This window comes from Triturus cristatus, chromosome 6 (genome assembly GCF_964204655.1).
Source record: "Triturus cristatus chromosome 6, aTriCri1.1, whole genome shotgun sequence".
NCBI classification, from domain to species: domain Eukaryota; kingdom Metazoa; phylum Chordata; class Amphibia; order Caudata; family Salamandridae; genus Triturus; species Triturus cristatus.
In genome coordinates, this window is record NC_140589.1 from 618,984,423 (window position 1) to 619,012,337 (window position 27,915).

At 40.7% G+C, this 27,915-nt stretch overlaps 1 long non-coding RNA gene across 1 annotated transcript in view; it reads left to right on the forward strand.

Moving 5' to 3' along the window:
- LOC146817653 (uncharacterized) overlaps positions 1-25,803 on the forward strand; it is a 191,160-nt gene extending 165,357 nt beyond the window's left edge. The window contains exons 2-3 of the long non-coding RNA XR_014962555.1: positions 14,388-14,626; positions 25,721-25,803. This is a non-coding gene — a long non-coding RNA (uncharacterized LOC146817653). The remainder of the gene's footprint in view (positions 1-14,387; positions 14,627-25,720) is intronic.
- The last annotated feature ends 2,112 nt before the right edge of the window (positions 25,804-27,915 follow it).

The following is a 27,915-nucleotide window of genomic DNA, read 5'->3' on the forward strand; positions in this document are numbered from 1 at the left end:
TTGTTCTCATACATGACCCATCTACATATAATGTCAAGTCTGGATCTGTCAAAGGGATATCTGTCAAGTCTTGTCTGGGTTTCGTCGTGATAGTAATGACTTCGACACAATCATGTGCCAATGGATCTGTTCCGCCTACTGGTAACAGTGTGGCAGGATTTAACGTATTACAACGTCTGATTTCTATGTGTGGCTGAAACAATGTTAATTCGTAACCGGTGAGTCTTGCTATAGTCAAGTGTTGTGTTTGTGTGCGGTTCAAGAGAACCTCTACTGCATGTGGTACTTGTACTGTCAATTGATGTCCTAACACTATGGCATCGCTTTGTCTGATTGCTAAAGCTGTTGCTGCCACTGATTTTAGGCACGCTGGAAGTGCCTGAGCTACTGGATCTAATGTACTAGAGAAATAAGCACATGGTTTGTGTGATCCTGCTTGTTCCTGAGTGAGTACTGACAAAGCAGTACCTTCGCGTTCTGTAACAAAGAGTGTAAACTGTTTACTGTAACATGGTGTTGCTAGGACAGGTGCTTGACATAAAGCTTTCTTTAAGCTTTCGAAGGCATGTGTATGTTCTGGAGTCCAAGGGAGGACAGTCGATGTGGCTGCCTCCTGTGTTGTCAACTGGATGAGTGGTTTTGCTAGAAATGCATATTGAGGGATCCACTGCCTACAGTATGAAGTGAGGCCTATAAAAGCCCGCACCTCCTTTTGTGTCTTAGGTGGTGGCATGTTAGCAATTAACTGGATGCGGTCGGGTGTAAGCTGCCTTCCCTCCTTGGACAGCGAGTGCCCAAGGTAAACAACTCGCGGGACACAAAATTGCAGCTTGGAAGGGGACACCTTGTGCCCCTTGTCAGCCAGAAATTTTAAAACCGTCAGTGACGCTTTTTCACATTCATGTTCGCTTCGGGCGGTGATCAGTAGATCATCGACATATTGAAGCAAGGCAGTGTTAACTGGCATGTGGATACTGTCAAGTTCTCGTTTTAATGCTTGGCTATAGATGCTGGGGCTTTCTGTAAATCCTTGAGGTGCGCGTGTGAATTTAAAACTTCGTCCATTTAAACTAAAACCGAATAAGTATTGACTTACTGGATCAATTGGGACACTAAAGAAAGCATTCTTGAGATCACTTACAGTGAAAAACGTTGCTTCTGAGTCAATAGCTGTGAGTAATGAAGAGATGTCTGGGACCACAGGGTATTGTGGTACAATACATTTATTTAATTCGCGCAGATCAATAACCAATCGATATACTGGTGGTGCTTTTGGATCCGTTCTTTTAAGAATCGGAATTATCGGGGAATTACATACATTGGAGTCAGTTTCGACAACCACTCCTTGGGCAATAAGCTCGTCAATGATTTGCAGTAAAGCCGTTACAGCATCTGGTGGTAACTTGTATTGTCGCATTCGTGGTAGTACCACTCCTGATTTCAGTGTAACTCGATATGGTGTAATGTTCATGCAACCAACATCAGTGGGGCCTTGTGCCCATAAATGTGTAGGTAAATTCTGCAGTCGGTGATCCATGTCTCTGGATACGTAGTGACCTTTAAAGTCACGTAAAAATAGTCGTACTCCTTCCGGAGAGCAACATATTATGGCTCCTAGAGCTTTCAATGTTTTTATACCTAACAAGTTTTCTGGACATGATTTAGTAAGCAATAAATCTGTAGTACGTGTTAATGGACCGACTGTAAGTGGAAGAGGTTGTGTTACGTCATTAATTATAGGTTTTCCTGAGAATCCAAGGGAAATATTTTGTGAGCCTGAGAGGGGTGCCCCTGGAACTTCACTGCGTCTTATAGTTGTTCTGCTTGCCCCTGTATCAAGTAAAAACTTTCTGTCTTCCCCTAATAGTTCACTATGTACATAAGGTCCCTCTTGGTCTACTGGAACCTCTATAAGGGGTAAGCCAACTTCCCTCTCTAGGCTATCTCATGAGTATCGTTGATAATCGGGATAATCTGTTTGTGCGTACTGATACATTTGTTGTGTTGTTGCTTGTGTTGCAGCAACAGGCTGCGCTTGTGGTGGTGCTACGATCTGTTGTGGAGCTGCCTGTTGCGGAGCTAATTGTTGCGGAGCTAACCTAGGTTGTGCCTGCTGAGGCATTAGTTGTTGATTCTGATCCTGTCTAGGTGGACGTGGTCTCTCATGCGTTCTACCTGTGGCAATATTATGTTTCAGGACTGGACAATCGTGTATATAATGACCTGGTTGTTTACAATAGTTGCATGTCCCTTTCGCAGGACCTGCGGAATCACCCTTTTGGTGACTATCGGCTGGAACTGATTGTGCAACAAGCATTTTCATTTTTGTATCTTTCATACGTCTTTGTTCGTGTTCTTGTTCTTCTCTAATTCTATTGTGGTGGTATTGTAACATCTGTAGCATCTGTGATGGGGTATTACCTTGCCAGGTACTTTTGAATTTCAATACTCTATTCTTGACTTGTAGCAGAGAATTTTCGACTAATTTAGTCACAAACAGATGTGGATATGACTCACTACTGGCTTTTATACCACTATTTATACTAAAACATTTTTCAAATCGGGAATAGAAATCACTAGTGTCTTCATCTGGTTTTTGTTTACAGGCTGAAATTGCACCCCAGTCTTCCTTTTTCGTAGTTAATAAACGTGGCAGTACCTGTATTAGTAATCCTGCTAGTGCGGTAGTCTTGTCCCCAAGCCCTGCTCCTGCAGCTCGGGCCTTTTCTTCGTTTTCTAATGCTGTCCAATCTATCTTCTGGTCTCCCACCTCCCATTCTTTTTCTTTGAGTTTCTCATAAACACCGGCAGGTAATAGGACTTTCAATATTTTCATAATGTCGGGGTAGGTATACTCTCCCATGAGTAACATGTCCTTTATCTCACGGTGGAAACCTGCTGGGTCCTTGTCATGGCTGGGTACTACTTTCTTCATTTCTAATAATTCTAGTTTAGTTATAGGCGTGTATACAAACACGCGTGTAAAATTATCATCGGCACCTCTAATTGGGTGTACTTCGCGTAACGGATTCTGTCTATCTATGTGATACATTTTTCTCCCCATGATGGGAACTGGAACGTGTTCTGGGCATACGAAATTTAAATATTGATTTCGAGATACTAGAATTTCCTTAATCAAATCAGTACCTGACCCTCTCCATATATTCGTGAGCAGTTCTGTCAATATGTCAGGTAAGGGTCCTGGATCGGAGTGTTGGTTTTTATATAATATAAGGAGGTGTTGAATCATGTATATACTAGCTAGACGCTGTTCATAGGGGTCTAGATTCAGAAACGTGTGTGCAAGTACATCGTCATTGTATTCGCCGGGACTGTCTGCCCATTGTACTGCTGACCTGGCTAATTCTTGTTCGTCCATGGAATCGAGCACGTGGTACCCCCTTCGATCTCGGAGTAATTTATCAGCGGCTTGGAATAAGTGTTCAGGGGATTTTGCATTTAGCATAGGGTTTGGAAGATGTCTATTACATTCTGGACGTATTGGACGTATTGGGTCGTTAAAACCTCTGGTATTATTATGGGATCTTCCTCTACCTACATAAGCTATTGTATCTGCTTGGTCTGATTCTTGCTCCTCCTCCTCTCTGTTTATGTCAGTGGGGTCTACCTCTAATCTTTCTTCGTGTATTCGTTCTACTTCTTTGCGGATCTTTCGGTACATAGCTACTATACATAACAATTTATCATGTCTCCCTTCTGATATATTCTTACCCCAAGTGACAAGTTTTTGCATTTCTTCCGGATTTACCCCTGGCCGGTCTTGATTTCTGATTACACAGTTTATGAGGAAACGTAACAGTTGTCCCTGTACCTCCACTTTCTGGTACTCCATGGCTCTGCTAATACTTTCAGGACCTCGTCCTGACTGGACAAAGTGATATATATTTTCTAAATGTGTAGCCATTCCTGGTAGCTTCGTTAAATATATTGCGGCTCGTCGAATACGTAATGATGACAGCAGCATTTCGTCCCGTTTACCGGGTACAGGATCATATCTACAATCTACTAGAAGTTCCTTGAGCATGTCGGGGGTTGCTAGTTTGGGCGTACGTTGGTGTGCTAATTCTCTAAGGGAAAATTTATCTCCTCTGGGTGGCGTAGAAAAAATGTCTGTTGTACCTCCTGTAGCACCGTCTGGGGTGCTGGACGTGAAAGGATTTGTTGAAGGTGAGACAGCAACCGTCGTTGCGGGAAAAGCTGTAGAAACAGATATGCTTGTCGGAATGTGTGTCGAAGCTTGTTGTTGTGGAGGTACAGACGGAGAATCTTGGCGATGAGCACCATCGGCAAGCGGTCTATGTGGTGCGGTATTAGCATACTCGGGAGCTGCGTCATCTAAATAGGAGGAAAGGAAAACATCTTGTGCGGTTCTAGGATGCCCCTTGGGATGTGCTTTTATCGGAAACAATGGAGGTGGCAAGTCTTTTGGTATTTCCGGAGTAGCCTTAGGTAACCCTTCAGCCAGAAGTGGATACATACCATTCATAAGAGCGTTTCTTTGTCTGTCTATTTGTTCTGATTTTACTCGGGTACCTTCCTCAAGTAATAGATTTTCTCGGGTTTTATTTGAATTTTCTCTACCTTTCTCTTCCTGTCTGAGCGCTTTTTCTGTACGTCTATATGATTCTTTACACCATAATTCAATGGCATCTTTCTGTGACTGTCTGGCTTTCTTTTTCCATAATTCTTCTTCTACTCTCATGATGCAATCTGCATCCTAGGTCCCCGCTGCGGGCCATCTCTGACTCTCTGGTAATTCTTTGGTGTAGTCCACCCATAAATCAAGAAATAATACGGCATCTAGGCCATGCTTATGATACATAAAGTACCCTGGAGTGTCCCTCGGTGGGATGGGAACAGCTTCTTCGAGTACTCCTTTTCTAGTTTTGATCTGTCTTAGTTTCGAGAAGAGCGGCATTTTTAGACCTTATTACTGGGACACACTTTATAAAAACACAATAATGAACAGTCATTCACACCACAGTATATAGAACGTATTTAAAACATTTAACACTTAACAGTTTTACGAACAATGATAACTAATAGAAAACTAGTTACTGACATTATACTGACACTAGATAATACTTATTTATCTTATTTATATGCAAAACATACTATATATACTGCTAAACAGTACAGATACACTGCTAAAACAGTGCAGACCGGATTTGTGTACCCAAACCCGTCTTGACCGGCACAGACTATGTGCACGTTAAATGCCTCCCCGGTAATGGTACTCACCGGGTAGCTCGGAACGGAAGGCCTCGGAACGGAACTGAAACTGGACTGGACCGGACTGGACTCGGAACTTCGGAACCTGGCGGGTCTCTGTATACCTCGGATCTTGCTCTCTCAGCTAGGCTCTGGTCGGGATACTTCGCACTTCTCACCGCCTCGTCTGGGTGTTGATCGCAGCCTCAGTCGTCCCCGCTTGGCCGGAGGGAGATACAGGAAATCCTGCGGGTACGCGTTTTTGTCCGTTCAGCTGTGGCAGGAGACCGGGCCTGCAACGCACCGCCGGCGCGTGAGATGAGAAAGTGTCCCTGTTCGGGCGCCAATTTATGTGGTAAATATTTCGTTACCGGTACTATTTTTTATGCGGTAAAGTCTATTAAAAATAACTCAGTAAAATGAGAGGCAGAATCCGTGGTATTAGAGGTTTAAAAAGGCTTTATTCCTATTCAAAGGAACACAATTCGAATTGTTTGCGTTCTGTTCCATCACCACGAAAGTTCAGGAAGGAAGGGCATATATTATTGACAGGTAATCATTTTTATAGAAGAGGCATTACAGTAAAACAGATGCAGTAGGCGTATCAACTGATAAGAAAAATAAACTATGCATGCGTAACTAGAGTAGGCGTAACTAGACAACGTCATCATACATGATGTCATAAATGGGTGGATCCATAAGAGAATTCTGCAATGTCAGCAGAAATATTTGGCAGAGATGCGTGCGCAGCCGCATGACGTGTGATTGACGTGCAACTAGAGGGAGAAAGGGACTTGACATTTAGCTCTACATGTGGAGACAGAAGTCTGGGGTTATGTCAACCTAATCCCAAATCATATCTAATATCCTATGTTTAAAGAACGGTGTTATCCAAAAAGAGAGGTCTCTTAGGATAGAATCTTATTCTATACTGACTATACTGACTGTTAGTGCGTGTACAAGCGTCTAAGTGTCTACACTAGATGCGAGGGGGTAGGAATATTCCATGGTAACAGGGTTTATGAATTACTTGCATGAGGACAGCGAGGCCTGGCCCCTTTGCACGGTAGCTGGAGGAATGTTTACCTAAACTGCTAGACAGGAATGCATCGGATGAGGGGCGGAGGAGATAATCTTGAAGGTGAAATACAGTTTTTTGGCAAGCTACGGGCTGGATCAGGCACCGTTAGCCGCGCAGGGAGTAAGACAAAGTTCATGGTCACAGATGCAGGCTCAGACTGGAGCTTTCAGAGGCAGAAGACAGGAAAAGGCTTGATGACAGAATTCGGGCCTACTCGCCTGAATCTGTAAAATGTGGAAAGTGAACCACATAAAGTCGGTGGCCTTTCATACTTAGGAAAGGAATATCTGACCCATTCATAGTGGATCTGGAAGAGGACATGTTGACGGTGGACGCACATATATTTGCGTCTTCAAAACTGGAGCAGGAGGGAACATACATGTACGTATAGCATGTACATGGAGCCGTTGGGGTCTACGATAGGGGACATAACTGATCACAAAATTCATATTTCCTCAGTCCAACGCCTTCCCCTAAATGGCTTGGATTGGAGTGTGAATAGTACATTTTAACCATTTAGTGTCCAACAACATCATCTACATGTGTTAAATTTGAGTGGGAATGGTAAGTGTTATATGTTTAGTGCTCAATTATGATGTCGGTCGGAGTTGTCGCCGACCTACACAGTCACACTCTCGGGACCGACCGATCTCTTGTCGGCGGTCCCGACACCGCAATTACAACGCAATGCTCATTTCTCTATGGGAGTTTGTACTGCCGCCATAAACCAGCTCTAGCACAAGCTCCTATAGAGAAATGGAAGATTGTGTTAATCCCTGCAGCGCATTGCAGGTACCTCAACGTGCCTGCCACAAGGTGCAGGGATTAACAGGGGGCACTATAGGTGCCCCCTCGGCCCCCAACCGGAGTCCGCAAGGAGAAGGGGTCCTTTCAGGGGCCCCCAAACCTGCTTTCCAACAGGCTCTCAATGTCAGAAAGGCCGGCATGGAAAACCTGTCAGAAACCGAACATCGTAACATTTGAAAGACATTTTTCAAATAAAATACAAGTTATATATTCTTTCAGAACATTGTTTGACATTTTTCATTTTTAACATAATTCTTTCCAAGTCTGGTACATTTAAATATTTTTATATATATACATTTGTACAACATTTTTTATTTAACATCTTTTATGTAGTTTTTTAAGTATATTATAAACAACAGTATGTTATTAAAAATATTAATATTTATTGTATACTTTACCTTACTGTTGTATGTTTTCATTTAACATTCATTGATATGTTTTACATTTTTATAACAAATTGTACACATTTAAACATTTTTTTGACAATTGTATTTAAAGTCCCATTGTTTTTTATAGGGAGATAGTAATTTTTTTGGTTTAATTTAGAAGCTATTTATTTTACAGCTATCTTTATTTTTGTAGTACGTTTTCAACACATTTTTTGGGAATGAGTCACATCAAGGTGCTGCTGTTCTTCAGTTAAGTTAACACCTTTTTTAAGGTTTTCTATTGGGATTTAGGGATAGGATATGTATGTAGAACTAGTTAATAGTAGAGTTATGTTTTTAGTTTTTGGTTATTTTTATTAATACTTTATGCTAGTTTCTTTAATAGCTTTTTGTTTTAGGCCTAGTCATAGTTTGGTAGTACTTTATTGTTATTTTATATAATGTTGTGTTATGTCGTGTGTTTTGTATACTATACTTTGAATGTAATGTTTATATTATATTTGAACATAGCGTTTTCTATGAGTTGGTATTGTATGTTTTTTACAGAATTGTGGATCCAAAGTTATTGTATGGACACATGGATTTGCATTTGTTTCAAAGGAAATTATTTTGGTTTCTAGTAAATCAATATTTGTATTACTTGTTCCTTTGATTTTAGGCTTCCTTGAGTGTCTCCTTTTTTTAAACAATATTTCAGGGGTTTTATGGTTCCTTATGACGTAGGATTGTTTCTTTGGGTTTAAATAGGACCTGTTTTATTTTTGCATGTTTTTGGCCTTTTTTGGATTTATTTGTTCCATTTTTGTCAGATTATATTTTGACAACATGTGTATGGACAAAGATCTGCAGCTATAGAATAGTATGTTTTATTTAGGTTAATATTTGTGGGTGGGAAATGTTATATTTTATTATGTATGTATATTTGATATAATTGTATTGGGTTATTTTCTATTTCTATATGTTGCATTTACTTGGTTCTATTTATTTGGTTTGATTTGTCATGTTGTGCTCTGTGGTAGATGATTTGCTAATTTTAATTAATTAATAAACATAATTTAAAAAATATTTTAATTGCATGCTGTTTTGACTGATCTATAAAAATTATTTGTTTATTAGTTAGTTACAATATTTTCGTTATGCTGGTGTGGATCTATGGTAAGGTGTATTGGTTAGTGTGTAGATAGTTTGGTATTTTATAATAGGGCTTTACTATTTATTCTCGGTAGTGTACTCCTTTGTTGTTAATAAAGAATTTAACTTTACATTGTAGCATGTCATACATTCTACTGGTTTGTTTGCTAGTTTTTTTTTAATTTGGTTTACTGATTGCTCAATTTATAGTTGTTGGTTGCTTTGCTCTTTTTGTCGGCCTTCTATGAATTTGTAGAGTGTATGTTGGGTTCTCCTTTGTGTACATTGGATGACATTGTGCCTTCCTTCAACTGCGTTATTAATTTTGGCTTCTTGAGCTATGGTGCTGTCATAGACATTCCACTATTGTATTTGGAATTTGGGTTGGCGTCTGTGTCCAAGTTTTCACGTGTCTGTCGGACGTTTCTTTGGCGGCCCCTCGGCAGTGCCTCGGAAAAAGGGCACCATAGTGGGAGCATCAAAGACACTTCCTGCACAGCATGGACTCTGCAGTCCATGCCATGCAGGAACTGGAATGCATGCACACACCCCTGCATGCACCCCATGGCCCAAGAAAACAGGGAGCCCTGTAGGGCCCCTTTTCTTTCCTTACCACCACAGTTTTCATGGCAGCCTCACTGCCATGAAAACAGTGGCGGTGAGGAAATTCCTAATATGCTCTACGGTGCTGCAGCTGCACCACCAGCATATTAGGGCATCTCACCGCTGTGCCACCACCGCAGGATCCATGATCCCTGACGGTTGAGGCGGGACTATGGCTGTCGCATCGCCGTAATCGTAATATGGTGGGTGGACCCCCAGTCTTGCGTTCCAGGGACCGACACCATCGGTTCGGCGGTCCAATGGACCGCCAAACTCATAAGCAGCCCCTTAGTGTGTCTTCGTTTTGTTGTCAGAATGGACTGTATATAAGTAAGTTGTAGTGGTTAGCTACCTCTGGTACAGGCACATAGGCTAGTGTACTCATAGTTTTTTTATTTCAAAGGCAAATTGACTGTTTATTGCATATTCTACACTTAGTATAGATTGTTGGAGATGTCTCCAAATACTTTTCTTAAAATGGAAGTAATAGCCGTCTATGGCTATGTGCGGGTATAGTTTAAGTATTGTTTGCAGCATGAATTGATCAAAGTCAATTATTTTATGTGGGGAGTAGTTGGTTATTTTCATTGTAATGTGTTTTAATAGTTCAAAGTTAGTGCTACTGTGTTTATAAGGTAGCAAGGCATATATGAATGGTATATTAGTATTATGGTATTCATCATGCATGGTGTATATCTGATTAAATGGTTTGGGGCAGATTTCTAATGTTCCATCCATCATCCATGTTTGACATTGGCTTAGTTTTAATGAGTTATCTGGGGTAGCAAATACAATAATGTGTTTCTGATTATTGAGGTTGTCATGTAGGAGGAAGTGTTCTTCATTATGTCTGGTGGTTGTGCTTGGGAATCTGGATATCTTGGTATCTTGTAGGAGCAAGAGAAGTATCATTGGTGGCTTTTTCAGTTTGTGCTATTAAGCATTTTAAGGTGGGTATAGCTGGTAGCTATTCTATGATGTGTTTGGGGGGATATCTTTTAGTATTTTAGTAGTGTGCTATTGGGAACTAGTGCTTGTCTCTTTTAAATCTTGTAGTACATGCCTTACTTACATTTCTGTTACATTTGGGGATAATTATGTTCTCTCACATTAATAACAACTTCATTTTTTGTTGTAGTCCCCCATTACGAGCATTAGAGTAATATGTTGTATATTTCCAATTAACATTTTCAGTGCTTGTACTTTCTTGTATGTAAGTGTCGCCCTATTAGAGAGTAACTGTTCCCGTTTCTGTGATGTATCTTTCTCTTTCTGTCATTATATCTGAAAATAATGTAATAATATAATAAATAAAGGTTTAATAATTATACTTTACATTTGAAATGTACACACAAACGTATGGCAATGTTTTTCTATTTTATACTTACATTTGCATTATTGATACTCATTGCAGTCCCTTTTCTTCTTTTTTCTGTTGGAGGTGTTATAATGTGGATCAGGTGACTCCTTTCCTGTTGAGGCAAAAAAGTTGTTTTAGTTTAATTTTAAACATTTGTTTCTGGGTAATTAGTAGGGGTTGAGGGCTTTTAGTTTTGGTTGTTGCATTTAAGGTTGAAGTGATATTTAGAACTATTATACATTTACTTCCTTTTCATGTGCCTTTTTCCAGGTACATAGTTGCTGGAGTTTGTTGGGGGGTTTGTAGTTTGTCGATTGCAGTTTTTCTGTAGTTTCTAAAGTTTATGAATGTTTTGTCAGTTAATTATACCTTAATGTTTTTTTTAAATTCATTTGTTTTCAAGTTTATTTAATTACATGACTTAATTACTTGAGAGGGTAGTTGTAAGTTTTCTTCCAACTTCTGTTTTCTTGATTTTCTGTAGGAAATCCATCTGAATATTGTTGTCTTGCAGCTTTCATAGTATTTGGTCTAGTAAGTGATAACATTTTGTGCGAATTTTAAATTAATATTTTAATTGATTATATATTTGTAAGTTTGATTTACAGTTGTTTTTATTGCTTAGTGCTCATTTGGTTTGAATTTTTTTCTCAGTTATTGCCTATTATGGTGGACGCTAATTAGTGTTCATTTTATAGTGTTGCATATATATTTCTGTTATTTTGGTTTTTAGTGTTATTTTGGGTGTATGATTTATGTATAAATATACATTTGTTTTTGTTTAATGTTTATATTTCATCAGTTGTTGTAAGTATTTTTAGTTCAATCATAATTTGATTTATTGAAATATGTAATTTTTTTGTGTTTAAAGTTTAGTGATATAAAATTATTATAATATTGTTAGATTACATACAAATGATTTTTGAGTTTATTTTTTATTTTTGTTTAATGCAAAATACTGTTATTGGCTTTATATTTAGCAATATTAATGTAGTCGATGTTATGTGTTTTGATATTTTTGTCATTTTATTTGTTTATTTAAAGGTAGCAATATTGTAGTTTCCAATATTTGTGTTATCGATAGAAGTAAAAATTGATGATTTTAACTGCAATAATTTGGTCATCGATATTTGTGTATTTAGTAGATAATTATAGGAAAGCAATATTTTTTTAAACAATATTTAATTTCTGATATGTTTGGGATTCAATATTGTTTACATCAGTATTATGACATTGATCCTTCCCTCCAACAACAAGAAACACTTAATTGTCCCCTGTGCATCTGCTGCGCTCAGTACCTTCTGCACCTTTGCTGCTGCTTCAACATTAGTTTCTCGGATCTAATCACTCCTGAACGGTATTAATGAGTACATGATGGCAGTACCTCACACTTACCTTGTTTCTGACAGCAGGGTGTTATGTCCTGTATAACTTGCTCATCTTTTGGTGACTTATTGACCATCAATCCCCTTAGTAAGTTAGCACTATGTGACCCATTACTTTACATGAACTATTAGGCTCTCAGCACTGCCACCCCACTATAGTCCCATTCAGCATTGTCTTGCCCCTTGTCCATGCCCTTGCAGTGTTGTGTGCCCCATGTATAGTTTTGTTTATTTTGTAAGAGCAGGTAGTCTGACAGCACTAACCTCCATGGTCTTAGGGACAGTTTGTGTAAAACCCTGAGATTACAAGGGACTAAGCCAAGATCTCAGAGTAAAATGGGATGTGGTGGCAATTTTGAGTGCAGTCCTATGTCAACAGCGCCCAAGCTCCACTGTGCCACTTAGTCTTCAATCACAAACACTAGAGGATTCTTCTGGTTGAGTCCCTGTTTACCTGTTGATGATGGGTGTTGTTCTCAGCTGAGATCGGAATTCTCCTTCATCCAGGGTCAGGCTTTTATTTGGATCCCTGAAGCCAGGCCTACTTGGTCACCTTCAGGACCAAAGAAAAGAAAGACAGATACAGTCAAGTAAACAACATGGTTAGTTGCCACATTCAAATGTAACAAATATGAAGTACTGATTCCTGATTATCCACAAAAACTCTTTACTTAAGGAGCGAACTCAAATGCTAGAAAAGGCAGTTGTGTTTTTGAAAACCAGTACTGTGGAGAACTGAATGATACCAAACCCACAAGGATTTTGCGGCCTGGGTTAGCTAGGTTTGTGGTAAAATAACAACATTTGTGGGCTGAAATAAAAAAGTGTGCAGAACATGTCCTTGTCACAAAAATGTCAATTGCTTGTGCAGTTTGTCAGTGCCGGAGACTCTGCCAAGTCACAATCTGTGACCTGGCATAAACTTTAGAAGAGGAGGGTGTTTGGTGCACATTGTGCAGATTGCAATTTAAAACCTCTGTTCTCTGTCTCACACCAGACAACCTACGTCCCCCACAGTCCACAGGGCAGAAACGTGTGTGGGGGCACAGGGGCACGGTGGTAGCCTAAAGAACCTGCTAGGTGAGGAGGAGAGAGCTAAATAAATTACAGCAGGAAGGTTGCACAGGGGTCGTGGGGGAACAGATAAGGAAGCAGATTAGTCACAAGGCAGCAGGAGAGTAGACATAGAGGAGACTTGTGGGTGTCAAGGTAAATAAAGGACAGCAGTTGTTGGGAGACAAGGAGAGACATGAAGGGAGAGGAGTCAGGTGAGGGGCATGGGGGACAGGTCCCATGTGAAGCATGGTCCACAGGTGGCAGGCTGCTATTGGGAGGAGTGGGCACAGTAGAACGAGTGCAAAGAGGCCAGTTGATGCACATACCAGCAGATTCCGGTCGCTCTGGCACTTACCTTGGGGCACAGCTTTTTGCACAGGAAGAGGTCCTGCACACCTGCAAGGCAATTGGTGTTTCCAGGCGAGATTGGAGGCCAAATCCTTTAGTTATTTGGTGGCTAAGATTTGGTATTCATGCCGCAAAACCTGAGAGCAGAACCAATGGAAAGGACCTTTCACAATGGACTTAAAACCTGGCTATTCAGGACTCCAACATGCAATGCTTAAGGTCTGCTCAGCCCTGGTCTCTTCTCAGTCAGATGGAGTATCCCATCCACCTAGATCTAAATCAGGCTCTGAGATAGCACAATGAAAACAAAAAGGCTTCATTTAGACAACATGACGGATATTCTGTCTGCTGTATTACAAGTGCCATAGAGTAAATGTACTTGTAATATGAGAGACGGGATATCCGTCACTTTTGTGATGGAGTATCCCCTTTGCTAAAGTATAAATCATGCCATAAATGTCACTTCAATTGTAAATGCTTTGTAATTAGGGCTCCTGGGTTAATATTTTTTAGTTTTTTAACATTTCAGTCTGTATTTATCCATATTTATTTTTGGTATATTTTATCTGTATTTATCCATATTTATTTTGTGTTTTGTGTATAAATGAAGTTGTAAAACTCTACATTTCCATATTTATTTATCTGATTGGCACACACTCATACTTTGATGATTAAGCTATTTAAGTTGCCAAATATTACGTACATATACATCCACTAAATATTAGCATTATACCACAAATGTATATTGATAAGAGATTTCCTCCTGTTTTTATTTTCCAATGCTGTCAATCTGCTTAGCTGGTGGGCGACAATTCATTAAAGACAGCATGGAGAGTCACTTAAAAGAAGCACAATTTTCTGTATTTATACACTTTTAAAAATAAATGCAGACAGAAAACACATTGTTTTCTGTCTGTATTTATCTGTAAAAATCCGTAGAAACGGAAAAGAGGAGCCTTATTTGTGATATAATGCTATCTTTCCACTGTTCACAGGTAAGGAATTTGAAGGTTCAACAATTCCCCAGAAGACAGCAGTAGAACGCGTCCCATAATAAAGAAGACAAAGGGAAGGCAAGAAGATTGTGTCCTCCTCTCCAAATCCAAAACCACTTTCTCCTCTCCTTACCTTTAAAGTGCAACACCTTTGGTACCTTGGTGATTAACACTGCGGACAAGAAGAGGAAATGGGAGGATTCACATCACCTTCACATCTGCTTGGTCACGAAATACAGGTTAGTGTTGTGACACACAGAACTTTCACCAATGTAGATTGCCATGTGGATCTCTTATTGGCTAGATACACCTGGAAAGTGAGATTCAGGAAGGAAACCAACAGTGAAAGAGCACTCTGAGCGGGGGTTTATTATTTTAAACATTGATTTGTCTTTCGATTTTTGATTTTTGAAATCTTTATAATTTTTGGCATTTATACCCTTTGTAAATAATAATGGCTGCATATCTTTTTGATATATTTTTGCAAGCACATGTGTGTGTAAAGATTTGCGGCAGAGGCAGCAAGTTCTTTCAGTAGGTGGCACCAACAAAAAAAGTTATTTTAGTGTCACATTATGTTTTTGCACCACTCGTCTCCTTTATGTGCATACACTGTGTGATACGCTCTTTGAAAGAAATGCACACCCCAAATTGCATTAAAGAATGCAAGTAAGCCTTAATTTATAAAGGGAAAAAAGAACACTCCAGCAGCGGACTGGTTCTGCTGCATCTCAATCTCCAGTCACAGTAGGTAAAGTGTCCAGTGCACAAATCTTCCGGCACCTACCACTGTTACATGCCACTGTTATCCAGATCAGAAACTTTGTGGCTTTCTGATGTTTAGAGAGCTCTTATTTGCAATGAATGATATGGTACTATCGCGTACTTAGTAACATCCTCTGCATTCAGTACTTTCAGCTGATTAAAGAACTACCACAAGTACCAATGGGCATTATCAGGCCCCATACTTGATACCATATTAGGTATTCAAATGTGCATGTCGTGCGGTCTGGTTTGACACATTTGAACATTTGATATAGTTCCATATCATTCATTAAAAAATAAGATCTCTCGAAACATCATTTTGAGCCCTGATGAAGTTCCTGTTTGTATGGAACGAAATGCGTTGGCTGGATTTGAACTTTTATACTGATTTATGCTAATAAAAAAGATGATTTGATATTCAAACTGGATATGGACTTTTTCCTTGTGCACCATCCTATAGTCAATTAATTTATAAAGAGGACAACAACAGGGGTGAAAAGTGTCTCCCAAATCCATTTTTAAAAACATTGGGTCAAATGGTGCATTTAACAGCAAATTTTTTCGTGTATATTCACCAAAAAGCCATAGGTTCTGAAGGCAAAGACATGGTAAATAAGCCTGGACTTCCCCAGGGATGTTGAGGATCACCCTCACCAAGAAAACCATGACCTATTAGTGGCAAACTGTGAATTTTCAGCACAATGGGCATGATTTAAAATTTGGCCGCGAGGGTACTCTGTTGCATCTGCGACCCTCTCCCCCAAACCCTTCGTCCTCCCACCTCATTTACAAGCAGGCAGACATTAAGTACGTCAGTGAAGGAGCCTACTCTGGTTCTGTCACTGACATACTCCTCCGACTGCCCAGGAGAATTTCAGTGATTTTTTCCAGTTTTGTGTTCACCGAACCATAACTAACTTTTAACTGCCTTTATTACTTGAGTTTCATCTGGTTTGTTTTAATTTACTGCATTCACCTGACATGCATGTGTTCTGCACTGCGCATGGTCTACAGCCACGCCCTGCGGCCGACCCTCTGTTGATGTGCACAACTGAGTTTGGAGGTAGGGCTTACCCTGTCTTACACTAGGCTTGATTTGCTAACTGTCTGCCAAATTTCATGCAGATTGATCTGACAAATCCAAAGTTACTAGTGAATTAAACTTTTATTTTTCCTCATTTATCTTTTCCTCCTGATAGGTATGCACAAAACTTGACTTAGACAACAAAAAGCTAAACTTGATTAATGTCTGTGTATTCGTCAAACAGAGACAAATCTATTAGCAAATGAACACATATTTCACCTCTGCTTTAAATAATCTGTCCCCTCTCTTTAATGGACCAGCATGATGTTAAGAAAACAGAGTAAGCTATTTATGTTACGTTTCAGCCAAATTTCTTGCAGTTCCCTCAAACAGTGTCAAAGTTATTAGTAGATCAAAAATAGTGTGATTCCTCCCTTCAATTTTGGAATGTGCTTTGCATTTTTCTGCTTTTTAGACCCGTAAAGAATTCATTTATTCATTATAAATGCATTATTCAATGTATTAAGAATATTCATTACATAGTGTGATGCTTTGCTGTAGCTTGACAGTGCATCAGTAGCACCTGCTATACATTCAGTTGTGTGACTTGTACAGTAGGGCCTGTTTCTCTCATAATAATGCTTAGAGACCATGAATAAGTCGGATGCACAGGCATCTCGACAGAGAGATCTTCAAGTTTTCTATGGAGCGTCAAAGCTGCAAACAGTGTGCTTGAAGGTCAAGCACTGGTGTGAGCTGGTACTATCTGTTACATTCTCAAGCAAAGCATGACAAAAAAAGACAGAAAATAATCTGGCTTGCTGCACACACTACAAAACATTGGAAAGCTATGAGTGAAACGTGTATGTGTAATAATGACATCTAGGTAACTCATTTGTATGTCTCATTTGGTGCCATTATGAGCATGGTTTAGGAGCTAGAAAAGGAGGAAGTCCGATACTGATTGATTCCATCATTGAATTACCTCTCATATTTACATGTACTGTATATTTACTTTTCACCATTATTTTAATTTCTGAACCCTTATTCATATAATCTGCACCAGGGCATGACTTTAATATTTAAAAAATATATTTAGTGTAGATTGATTGTGTGCAACTACAGAACTCACTAATAAATAAAATTCTGTAGACAAGAATGATTGTTATGCAATACACAGTATCTTCAGGTAAGTCATGAGAGGTGCGTGTCTCACATCCTGTTGGCAAGTTGGTTCATTTGTTATCCTGTCAGGGGGCTGTGAAAATCTAACTGGGCTGTATTTACAATGGGGCTTTTAAAATCATATCTTATTTGATGGAATGGCATACAATTTGACATAGCAATAGAAAAACAAATCCTTCCAAGCTTCCGTCGGATTTTGCTAAGACTGATTATACAAAGTTGTTAGCAAATTGACGCTTTTTTGCCCCCCTTCCCTTGAAACTGCCCTTGTCCTCCTTTGCTGAACTGGCACCAATTTGAAAATAGCAAGAGAAAGCTCATGAAACTACATGTCTTACACATTTCATGCATATTTGTCAAATAATGCAAAAGATATAAGTAAATCAAAGAATGGCTATTCACCTGACAAGGTATATAAAAGTGTTAGTCCAGTCAAGCCCACAGGCGCTTTGTTCATACACTAATAACTCAAAAACAACTAAACGGATTTAAGCAAACCTATGAAGAGCATGCATTCTGAATAGAGTTCTAATTTTATATCAAGTTTAGGGTAAACCTGTTTAGCAGATTTTGCTGTAGGTGCTAGCAAAATGTCCCATGGGCGCTAAAATGGGAAGCAAACACAAGGAGATGATGGATGGAGCGCTGAAACTTTTCAGACACTCACCCCCAGTCACAGATCTGGGTTGAATCCATCATCGTTCTTTCGCTCACTTCACCACCTCAGTTCAGACCCAGCTACAGGCTAATGGGAAAACACACATTTTTAACCCTCTCATCCACTAACTCTTTTCCAGTTCACAGAAGACCACAAAAATTGACATGCCAGACCTCAGTTGCTGAGCGAGTGCGAAAGTTGGTGCAGTTTTGTCCCGTATGGACCAAAGTTGAAGGCAAATAAAAACAATCCTATTCAATGGAAAGACTGGTTGAACCATAACTGCACAGTGGCAACTGCCACTGCAGTGTAAATAATATATACCAACACGTATAACTTTTCATCCAGTGGTCTTCAAAATGTGGGGCACGGACCCATGTGGCAGCGGTGCCTCACCTGGGGTGGGGGCGGCCTGACATCCAAACTCCGAAGTTTTGTTTTCCCTGTTCGCAGTAGATCTATGCAAGCTTAACCCACACAGTGTCAATAATGCATATGCCATTGTCAGTGTGTGGGTATAGGATGTTTTGGTCTTCTTTCCTTTGGCAGTTGGGCTTCTTCATAGAGAAGGGGCCCTTGTTCTTCGAGCACATTGCAGTGGCTAAATTTGAGGAGAGGTGGGTGAACTGAGTAGTAAAAGTATGCAATATTTAGTGTTTCTACTACATAAAATTAAGAGAGCACCACAGATCAAGAAGGCTCCACAAAAAGATGTACCTTTCTCCAGGCCTCTGAATGTATGGTTGTGCTGGAGAGGAGTCAGATGCTTGGTGGGCTGGCTCTACCTAAGCACCAGTGTTTCAGAGGCCCCGGCTGGAGAACATTGAGGACAGAATGGGCTGTTGCTGGGAAGGAGCAGAATGACAGGAGTGGGGACTGCAGGAAAGAAGGACAGCAGGAAATAGGGGAGGCAAAGGAAGATTGGAGCAGTGTTAGGGACGGGGTAATAACAGGTAAGAAAAAGTGATGGGAAGGAAGCAATGAGAGAGATAGGAATGTTATGATCCTATGTGCATATGTAACAAGAAAAACATTGGAAGCAGCATAGCTAGCTGTGCTCCCGCATAAACAGACAACAGCTATGCAGGCGTTTATTAAATACTCAGACATTATCAGGGCGACATTCACTGAAAGACAGAACTTGTGCTGCATTGTCAGCAACAATGCAAGTTTCATTCATACAGAACAGATGCACTAGAGGCAACTACAGGGAGCTTTCTACACACTCAGAACAGGTAACAGCAGAGTCACCAAAGCAGGTCTTTCTCAAACACAAGTATAGTGCTGGATGAAGCAGATTGAAATCCCAGTCCTAGCAATGGCAGTATTTCAGATTCACGTGAACACATTCACATACAAGCTCGCCTAAAAATACAACCAATATATTAAAGCTATTAGAGCATTGGCAACAGAATTGTAAGCTTCTCTCAAGCACAGAAAAACTGCTCAGAACCTAATTTTAGTATATTCTTATTTTCCTTAAATGTCTATGCTAATGTTTCATGTACAGAAAGGACAACTGAATGACATTGTTGGCAAATTAGCCTTCAAAACAATTCTACATTTATCACACTCCAAAATGTTGGCGGGATGGTTTGAACTAAATGATTTTAACTTAAGGGGGCTCAATACTGAAAAGTTTGAAGACCACTGCTTGAATCCATTTCTTTCATAACAGATACAAAAGACAAACTATTTTGCATGTCATGATGTGGAAGACAGGGTATCCGTTAATCCACAATGTCAAATATTCAACAAACAAAATAACCTCATACATTTCTTAGTGTGTATACAATCACAATGTTACAAAATAACATGATTCCACAATATGCCTGGTGATACCTGTAACGTAACACCAGTCCCTCTGGCAATACATAATAGTGGGTACTGATTAACTACAATATTTACATTTTAGCTAAAGAAAGCAAAAGACAGTCAGGCATAGATATTTAAAAAACAGTCCCATGGTATTACCAATTCTATACCAATGTTCTAAAACATTATCTCTTTGTCCTGCCCAAGTGGAAGTTCCGAAATTCTATGTCATTCAATAGATTTGTTATCCCAAAACATATCAACATTTGAAACTACACAAAATGTATCGGTTTAACAGTAAGTTTTAACTTATCAATTTTTGTATAGGAAGTAAAACACCATATGTGGATAGGGTTTATAAGGCTGTTTGTTGCAGTCCAAAATGTATCTTGATTCAAGTGATTTTCTTAATCTCTTCAATGTACATTCTTAACATTCGTGTCTAAGCCAAAAAACGTTAAATCATCACTGTTGCTGCAGGTCATATCCCCAAAGTGTCTAGCCATGGTATATGGTAGGTCTATGTTTCTAATGGTCTTCTAATGCTCTAATATCCTCTTGCAATGTACACCATCATGAAGGGACATTTCCAGGTCATACTAATCAGATATGGATGTAATGCATCTGGAAATGTTTCTAGACATTTTGTTTGGAAGAGGATAAGTACTGGGACTGGGACTGTACTTACATGCTTTGCACTTCCCACAATGTATAAAGCCCATTTGTGAATATAACCAACACCCTCTGTCAGAACACCTCTGATGGCCTTGTTCTAATATCTTTCAGAGGGATTGAGCTTTTCAGAGTAAGTAACAGTCTCTGACCCAGTTCACTAATCAGCACTTTGGCCCTAATTATGATGCCAGGCAGACGAGCGTCATCGTTGCAGTAAAGGGACTGGCTGACAGGTAGACGGCAGTCCCAACCACCAAATTGGTCTCCAACAGCTAAGAGCCTATGGGGGGAGCAACAGTGGTTGATGAATGGCGGTGGTAGGCTGCCTGACCATGGCGCTGTACAACTGGAGGCCCTGGGGCATGGCTGGGGCCCAAGGCATTGGAGACTGCAGCTGCTGCCGCCACCTCCTCCTCGGCCACCAGCCGTTGGTATTTGGCCCTGATGGCCTCCAGCTTCCTTTGCCGGGTCCTGGATGCTATCTCCTGCCTGTTGGGTTGTGAGGATAATGGTGGATTGACAGGAGTAGCTATATCAAGAAAGAAAAAAGACAAATTGTAACCAATACTCTTAGCAAAACAGTAACACATAAAATTATATAGTGGCACAGTAGCACTAGCAGTACATAACATTTGCTGGTACCCTTGATTCCTTGGCCCATTCAAGTTTGATGTGATTACAGTTCCAGGCATTAAGCACTATGGAGTATACAATTAAGCACTATGGAGTATACAAGTATTCTTCTCCTCTCTGGTTCAGATAAATTAATGTAGGCATGCCAGCTCAGCTTGCACCCTAGACAGACATACTTGCATACTTGTGTTGAGTTATAATTTGCTACTTTCTGCAGGTGGGGCAATTGTACCACACAATTATGTATTTTCTCATTATGGCCATGCACTGTTAAATCAAATGCTCACTTTCACCCTGACTACAACAAGGCAGATGAATAGTTACTAATATATGAATGATATACAGCACAACATGAGATACTGCTATTTAAACCATGCAGCCGATAGAGCACGCATGGCTGACACTGGTGAAATACCATGGGTGAGAGTGGGCCTCGGAGGGAGGCGATTGATGATGATGGGTGGGTAGGGGTACATAATATATGTTGTGCTTGAAAACTACTGTGAGTCAAGGGAATAGACTGAAATACAACCTCGCTGAAACTTTTGAATCAAAAACCTTGATAAAAAAAACCTTCCTTGTTTACTCTTCTTTCCCGGGATTTTTCAACTTTTCACTGCATTTTTCTTCTAGCATTATTTGTATTCTTCACCCTTGGCTTTGCTACTTAGTCACTGTTTAAGTTTTACATCCTCTTCATCCAGTCTTAACTATGAATACCAGTACCATCCATCCATCCAAACATGGCTAGCATTCTCAACTTACCTTTAGCCAACAGACATTTGTCATTTTAACCACCCATGCGTCCTTGCTTTGACCCATCAAACCGCCCAGAGGATTTCTTTCACCCGTACACTTTCACCCATGCAGGCAGGCATCATTTCTTTCACCTTTCGCACATCCTTCACCCACCCACACACATCACTAGCAATCCAGGTACAGTAACAGTATGTCCTATCAAAAATTATAAATTATCCCAGTGGGCATTTTGTTTTTGTAAAGCCTCTAAAGAAGACAACCTGTAAAGGACTGAACTGAGTGGCTAGAGCTTATGGTGAATCTGAGATTTTGAAAAGAAATAGGAGTTGGTAACTGGCTGGACAATCGGATATACAGGGCCTGATTATGAGGTTGGACACTGTCTTGGTCCCGACTGGCTAATTACAATGCAACCGAACACTGTTCGGTCGCATCCTCCCATTTCTGAATGGGAGCTCGTGTTACCGCCATAAACAGAAGCTCCCCATTGAGAAATTAAGGCCATTGAGGCCGCACACCTAAGGGGGCACTACTGTGGGCCCCCAAATACGCTTTCTGACATAGTGTCCATGTCGGACAGGCCAGCATGGAAACCATGCCGGAAACCGTGTATCGTAATCCCAAGGGCCGGAAGGCCCGCCTTTTGGGATTGCGAGATGGTTCGGATTGGCCAACGGGTCATCGGAAGCCAGCCGGAATAACCACCCAGTTTACTTTCCGACCGCTAGCATTATAATGCGGCGGTCAAAAAAGTAAACCGAGTGGCCCGTTACGGTGCGCCCGGAAGTCTCCGACCGCCGGTCGGAGAAGGGCCACATCGTAATCAGCTAAAAAGTTTTCCTCGTTGGCAAATGTAATGGTGCCATCCTCCTCCTCCTCATACTTCCTTCCAGCCATGACGCACGATAATCAATTCACCATCAACTGCTGCTGATAATACTAGGCCTGGATAAGAAGATACAACTTTGGGGTGTCCAACGTGACCATGACCACTCCCTCGTTTTACAGATCGAGAATGTAAAAGAAAGCCTTCTCATCTCAACAAACATGGGTAGAATACCTTAATTGGGCATGCATTCTGCACGGCAGAGTAGTAGTACTAGTACTTGTAGAGTAGTAAGGGGTAGTAAGGACCAATGGGTTCTCTGAGTCTTACAGTACCGTCACTAGGCAGTTTATAATATATATATATGGGGAGAGGGAAAGCTGACTAGAAAACCAGAAGAAAGGAAGATACAGACAAACTAGTACAGACAGACAGTTTGAGTTAAAATACAGACACTAGAAATATAAAATACCTCAGGATAATGCAGGGATAACAAGATTTTTGAAACGGATAGATCGAACAGATGTTAACAACAGGAGGACTTACTGGGGCCTACAGAGCCATCGACCAAGGAGCGTTCTTCCTGGGAGGTACCTCCAGGTCCCTCACCCGCCTCGGACGACCTCTTGCCCCTGGATGCTGCAGTAAGATATAATGAAAGTGACAGGAAATAATTGGTGGTAAATAAATAATCTCTCCAAAAAGATTTTTGGACATGAAATGGCAATTGCAATAACATTTTACTATCCTAAATCATATTGACTAGTAGTAGACTAGTATCGCAGACCGTCCTATCGATTCCACATTTTCTAAACCTAGCTAGCCCACCTATTCCAAAGACTTTGGAATAAATTGCAACAAATGATATTTGCTTTTAAGTTCCAATCTCATTCGCAATCATTCTCAACATCCTTTGACGGGCCAATTTACTGTCTGTATTTTGTCTTTAAATGCATAGATGGACGCATGCATACACCAAATCGGTTGGTTGTTTGTGACTGTATGATCTACAAAAAGGTTCTAAGAACTGAAGTGAGAGGGGGCACAGCTAAATTACTAATACTAACTACCACTATATTAGTGACAGGACAAAGGAAAGGAGTCTCTCTCTAGTCTGCATTACTTAACTTAAGTTCTTACATAATCAGCCCAAGCGAGCGCAAAGTTGCAAGCAAGTACAATTAGGTAGTGCCGAGCACCTGTCTAGAAGAATAACAATCACATAATATAAGATTTGTAAACTTACCTGCATATGAGCAGCATGCTTGCTAATAGGGAAAACAAGTGGTAATAATATTTATAAATAGCTACTCACCAAGCCCCATGACCTCAACCCCTAGCAGGTCCAGCAGGTCCTGGCCTCAGTCCAGGATGTCAGACCACCGGTGCGTCAGGTGTTTGTAGGTACGCTGGACCCAAGAGCAACAATACACTGCCCGTTTTTTTGTGCAATCGTGCTATTGAGGGACTCAATGTTAATACTGTAGTACTCTGCCAACAGCGTGAGAGGTAACAGGACACTGCAACCAAAATAGATGGGTACTCTGGTACTTTAGGCATGCAATGAACTCACAGTGGAAACACATGAGGTAAGAATGTTCTTGGTGGCGGTCAAAACTGGTGTTGATTTTGATCAGGTTCACTAGGATCTCTAGTTGGAATTCAAGGCTATTTTCCTTGTTTTCATTTCTAGAATATAATATTTGACAGAGGCCCTACATGTAGAAGTGAACTCTCCTGTTATAATAGATGGCGCGTTTGTCACATCAGCTTGTGACTTTCTTTACCTTTACTTGGTGTTTGAAAAATAGGTACACTAGAGAACGCGTTTAAAAAAAAAAAGCAAAATGAATTAGTGATGTTGTGCTGCCCGTACTGACTTCTGGCACATTTTCATGCTTCTTTAAGTGCATATTTGCACAGGAAGGGGCCATTAAAATATGGCCTGATGAAAAGTAATGTATGAAGTTTATGGACTGCTTGAATGTGGAACTATAATGAAAGGTGAACATATACGACTTGCCTGTTTTTTGTTTTAAGAAGTGTGTGCAATCATGCTATTGAGGGACTCAATATTAATACTCTTGTACTCTGCCGACAGCGTGAGAGGTAACAGGACACTGCGACCAAAACAGATGGCTACTCTGGTACTTTAAGCATGCAATGAACTCACAGTGGAAACACGTGAGGTAAGAATGTTCTTGGTGGCGGTCTAAACTGGTCTTGATTTTGATTAGGTTCACTAGGATTTCTGGTTGGAATTCAAGGCTATTTTCCTTGTTTTCATTTCTAGAATATAATATTTGACAGAGGCTCTATGTGCAGAACTTAATCCAAATGTTGTCTTGGAAGCTAGGATTACCTCTGTGTGAATTATTGGTAAGTTGCTATGTTTACGCTTGAGGAGAGATGGTACTCCGGTTTTGGAAGTTGGTGGATCTCATGATTACGTAAATAAAGTTGTGGTTGTGTTATTTTACTTATCCACAAGAATATATGGGTTATAGGCATGGTCATATTGCCATTTGTGGACATTGGAATAGGAGTCAGCAAAACTATAGACAGGATGGACAGGAATGAATCTATAGTTTAGGATGGAGTCTAGTATAAAAAAATAATATGGTATTCTCGAGTCATTACACTTGAGCACACTGTAATACAAGTTTACTAAACCTGTATACAAATGGGTGTCAGGGTAAAAGGTCTTTTGAAATCAAAATCTAAATAAAATTGCTGTTATGAACTTTTGTATAAATGTGTTGATGTACAATCTTTGTATGTATTGGAAAATCTATTTCTATTGTCTGTAAAAAAAATCATTCCTGCCTATTGAGATTTTAATATGAAGAATGAACAAAATTACCTTATAGTATATAAATAGTGTAAGGAATGACCACTTTTTTAGTAATTAATATTTGTTTATGTTAAATGTAATCTGTTTGGTTGGTGTTCTAATGTTATGTCCATATGTATGTTTTTTCTTTATCTGACAGCCCTGAAGAAGTCCCATGTGAATAGGGACGAAAAGCGTAGGCTGTTTGTTTGGACATGTAGCTCTGTTTTATCCCATCACTTTGAAGACTTTTTTGAATAAAGAAAACAGAAAAACAATCAGAATGTGATTTGTTTTTCTTCATTCTATTCGAAAGTATTGGTTTTGCTGTCACGTGCATGTTTTGAATATTATATACATTTTGGAAGTTAAACTCTCATGTTTATGAATTTTGTGCTCCTCAACTTGTGTGATTATATGTTCAGCGGAGGACTTCGAGGATGCACCCTGAGCACCTTTGTGAGTATGTGCGGTTGTGCCAGGATCCAATAGTTCGGTCCAACGCAACTCCGTGTCACTGCCTGGGGCCCACTTGCCCACACCAAGCAGGCAGGGGGGTATGGCAGCACAAGCAGCCCCAAGAGTCTTGGAGTGCAGTGGCAGTCGTAATGCACGGAACCCAGGCCAAGGGCTATGGTGTGACAGATGGTACAAACTCTGTAATACTCAGCTCCGGAGGCATTCCTTGCAGTCGCCCCAGTACCAAGGCAGCATCAAACAACATGCACAGTGAGGAGAGGGCCCGCTTACTTCCACTGTTTAGAGTCCTGAGGCACAGTAGCACAAGCAGCCCGGTCTGTAGACATCACGGCAGGAGAAGTAAAGTCTGCACATTAAGGAAGGGCAATAGCAGGGGCAAGACACGCTACCCCCTGAGCTAATTGCTATGGCAGGTCAGGGGGAGACCCCAACATTAATCAGGAACAGCTCATAGTGGTGGCCTCAGGGCAACCACACACCAGGTCCAAGCAGAGGCTCAAGGGTGGTCTGCAGTTTCACCATGTTGCAAATGTCAGGCCCGCAGGGGCAGCATATCTTCCCAGAGATGCCCCGCCTGCTCTTCCCTCAGGGCAGCTCATCTGATCACCTGCCTACTCTTAGTGGGTCTTGGGAGCCGATGGGCCTGCAGCAGATTGGTCCAGCCATGAGATTCCTCACCCTGCTGCAGATGAAATCAGGAGCAGGCAGCTGCAGCATTCCAGAGGAAGGGCTAGTCCGCACCGCGGTATTTCTTTCCCCCACGGGCGTGCACAATAAAGAAGGACCACAGGGGCAGCCCAGCGTCTCTTCGTTGGTGCTGGAGTCTGGCAAGCTCTTCTTGTACATGGGGCCATAACGGCAGGGCCAAGGAGATCCCACAGCCGCAGCGCACAGGCGAGCAGTAGTGTCCGTCCCTCACATTAGGCCGCACCCCACTTCTCGTCGGTCAGCTGAAACAGTGAGGCAAACTTCACCCCCAGGGCACCACAGCCAGAGTCTCGCAGTCCGGCACCCCAATAGTGTCAGCAGGGGCTCAACGTCTCATCCGCCGCAGTTCGGCACCACCAGCCAGAAACTGCAGCATAGCAGTCGCGCTTCATAGGTTGCAGGCCCGTTCTTAGGCCACACTGAATTCCGGCCGCAGCTCTGTCTCTACTCCCTTTCAGCAGTAATTCCGTCGGTTATGGCAGCAGGGTGGTCGGGTAACATGGGAAGGGAAGCTTATGCCCACCTCATATGTAAATATGTAATTATAACCTTCATTTGCTCTCCATACTTCTTACTGCTTTCACCATGTACAATTGAACACATAATTCATGCTTTGAAATGTCACTAATTCTTTTCATGTCTCGCACCAATGTCGGCACATGTAATTATCCGATTTCCATCATGCCACCTATGAATGATCATAACCGATTTTCTTAAAATTGATCGTTTCTTGTTCTTTGTACTTCTATTCCTCCCCGCACCTTTTCCGCTTCAATACTAACCCTTCCTTTTTCCTTTGTCACTCCTCTCGTTCTGTCCCATTGATATTCTATCTCATTCTCACACTACATTTTTGTTTTGCTGACGCTACTTGATTCTACTGTGTCGCATTAATACAACACAACCTCTCCTCTCCTTATCTCTGCGCTACTTCTTGTTTATACATCACCGTATTCCTTCTCTTCACCTGTCCTCCAATCATTGCTCTACATATTTCTTTTTATGTTTTTTTTATGCACACACGATACATAATGAATGTGCATTACACACACGGCACGTTCTTTGTTCCTTTTCTTTTCCCTTTGTTTATTGCTCTTTTTGTCTATCTATATTTTGGTTCCAATACATGATTTACAATTGTCTGTCGATATCCCTTCACACAGCCCT